Here is a 3,096-nt window from a genome sequence, read left to right as displayed (position 1 = left end):
TTCAGTTTCAGTCTATTGTTTTAGCTATTGTTTCAGTCTATCTCATTGAGGGCTTCCTTCATTTTCGCTGACCCTCTACTTTATCAAATATGATGTCCTTTTCTAGCGATTGGTCTTTCCTGATAACGTATCCAAAGTAAGTGAGCTAAAGTCTTGCCACCCTTGTTTCTAAGGAATATTCTGGTTTTATTTCTTCTACGACTGATTTGTTCTTCCTTCTGGAAGTCCATGGTAAAATCATATTATTCAGTAAGCATTACCAAAAAACCCGTTGCTGCTGAGTCAATTCTGACTTACAGCAACCTTATAAGACAGAATAGAACTGCCCCATAGGGCTTCCAAGGAGTAAGGAGTAGCTGGTGGATTTGAACTGATGACCTTTTGGTTAGCAACCGTAGCTCTTAACCACTGTACCACCAGGGCACCTCAGTAAGCATTGGATGAGCTATTGTTGGTCTCCTCACTAGATGATGCGCTTCTTGAGGACAAGGAATATGTCTTTGATCTCGTTTACTCAGAGCCAAGCATGATGCCTCGGCCAGAATTGACACTAAACAGTGTTTATTCCTCCTGTCTTCCCCCCATCTTCTCCCTACAGGCTGAGAAACTGAGGCTCAGAGAGCACAAAGCACAGACTTGTCCCAGAGCACACAGCACAGGCTGTGTAGAGCAGAAGCCATTGGTGACCAAGTATTCTCAAGACCTCATTTTACAGATGAGCCCCTGGGTAGTGCAAATGGTTAACATGCTTGGCTTCAATCTAAAAGGTTGGTTGTTCTTGTCCACACAGATGTGCCTCAGAAAAAAGGCCTGGCAATCTACTTTCAAAAAAATCAGACATTGAAAACCCTGTGGAGCACAGTTCTCCTCTGACATACGTGGGATTGGTTTGAGTCAGAGCTGATTGGATGGCAACTCTTTTTGTTTTCATTTTACAGAACAGCAAGCTAGGGGGAAAAGGAACTTACTCAAGGTCTTACAGTTGGTCTTTTTTTTTTCTTAGTAACAGTGTCCCCGTGGGGAAGAACAAAGGTGGAAGGAGGGAGGGACAACCAAAAATCAAATACTTTTGGGAGGAAGCCCAAGTTTCCCAGAATCCCTTGTCCCTCCCTACTTTGGGTGCTTGGGGGTGGGGTGGAGAAGTGCAGGGGAAGAGGCAGGGTGTGATTGATAAAGCTAATGAGTAGAAAAAAGGCACTGGTGGGTTATATCTTGGGCCTGCAGGAGGGAGGGTAAAGCCAGGAGCTCCTCTGCATCTAGGCCTGGGCTCCAGTCCTTTCCCTTCCCTTTCTTGGCCTTGGTCTTGGCTTTGGTCTTAGGGTGCAGGGCTTCATCATGAGGATGGTCTCCTGGCACTGGGCAGTATACCACGCCTTCTTTGGGGTGCCTTGGCGGATTTGGGTGCCTGTGCCCCCATCACACACATGCCAGCTCTCAAACTTGTACTTGCAGTAGGCTCCAAACCCTTCTTCCAGTTACAAGACACTTAACACCTGACGCGCTGAGCCTGGGCCCTGTAGACGCCCTCAGGGAAGCCCACAGAGAAGTTCTTGCTGCTGGGGGTGCAGGGCCTCCAGGTCCACTCCGCACACTCGCTCCCCAGGCCGTCCTTCTTCACTTTGTCTTTCTTTTTGGCCACTGAGGAAGTGAGCACCAGTAGGGCAAGGAGGGTGAGGAGGAGCAAGGCTCAGTGTTGCATCTTGCTTCTGGCTCTGCCTCGCTCCCTCCCACGCTCGGCCCATACAGTCAGTCTTTTAACTTCTAGTGCTCTTGCAAACTCCACATTAGAGTTTGCACCTGCTAGGCTGTTGGTGACATTCTTGAGTTCTATTTCTTAGCAGAGCCAGAAGCCTTGGTGGCTCAGTGGTTAAAAGCTTTGGCTGCTAACCAAAATGTCGGCAGCTCGAATCTACTAGCTGCTCCTTGGAAACCTTATGGGGCAGTTCTACTCTGTCCCATAGAGTTGCTGTAGGAATCGACTTGATGGCAATGGATACGGGTCGCAGAGCGAGGGAGTTTTCCTGGGTTTCCGGAACGTCTTGGCTGGACTGGTGCCCACACCGAAGATGGAGACCCCTGGGCATTTCTCAATTCTCTTCTCTCCCTGAACTAGAAGATGGCTTCCTCACTCGGTCCATTTTAGAGTTGCTGAAAGGAAAGTGGAGGAAAAGCTCATTGGTAGGGTTGGGGGCTGCCCGTGGCCCAGCCACACTGCTGTCCTTATTAGTCTATCTCTCGTCTGGTCCCAGGATCTGAAGGGCTGCCAGGTCCCCTGTGTGAAGACTACTCATAGACTAGCGAGGGCCTGGCTTTTGGGCATGCAGCCAAACCCACATTGGGGCTCCCTTCTTTCCCAGCTGCAACTTCCTGGTAGCACAGTGGTTAAGTGCTCAGCTGCTAAGTCACCTGCTAACTGGAAGGTGGGGAGTTTCAACACACGAGTCTCTCAGTGGGAGAAAGAGGTGGCAGTCTGCTTCCGTAAAGATTGTTGCTGTTGTGTGCAGTCAAGTCTATTCTGACTCATAGGGACTCCATAGGATAGGGTAGAACTGCCCCATAGGATTTCCCAAGAGTTGCTGGTGGATTCCAACTGCTGACCTTTTGGTTAGCAGCCTGAGCTCTTAATCACTTCACCACCAGGGCTCCTCTGTAAAGATTACAGCCTTGGAAACCCTATAAGGCAGTTCTACTCTTTCTTATAGGGTCACTTTGAGTAGGAATCAACTCAACAGCAATGGGTTTGGTTTTTTGTTTTCTTTTTTAAATCTTTACAGAAGCAGATGACCACGCCTCCTTCCATGCTACTGCTGGGTGGGTTTGGGTTAGCAGCCAAGATCGCAAACTGCTTACACCACCCAGGGACCCCCACTCCCTGCTTACCTGGCTGCAACTTCTTTCCAAGTCCTAGCCTCTGACTTTTCCTGCGATCAGGATGTGTTCCAGACCACAGCTCTCAACTATTCTTGTTCTCTTTCCTTTGGTGACCGTGTTCTGGTCCCCATCTGATTTGTTTCACTGAACACTCCTTCTGTGACAGGCTTTGGGTTGGGGGTGTAGGGTCCCTACCCTTCCAGAGCTGAGAGTCCAGTGAGGAAG

The 3,096-nt window shown here is 49.2% G+C and overlaps 1 pseudogene; it reads right to left on the bottom strand.

The window, feature by feature from the left end:
- Window positions 1–1,176: 1,176 nt before the first annotated feature.
- LOC126067268 (midkine-like) lies at window positions 1,177–1,699 on the bottom strand (annotated as a pseudogene).
- Window positions 1,700–3,096: the final 1,397 nt, after the last annotated feature.

The sequence above is a fragment of the Elephas maximus genome, chromosome 2 (genome assembly GCF_024166365.1).
Source record: "Elephas maximus indicus isolate mEleMax1 chromosome 2, mEleMax1 primary haplotype, whole genome shotgun sequence".
Classification (NCBI taxonomy): Eukaryota; Metazoa; Chordata; class Mammalia; order Proboscidea; family Elephantidae; genus Elephas; species Elephas maximus.
Note: the sequence above shows the minus strand (reverse complement) of the source record. Positions and strands in the feature narration are given on the sequence as shown.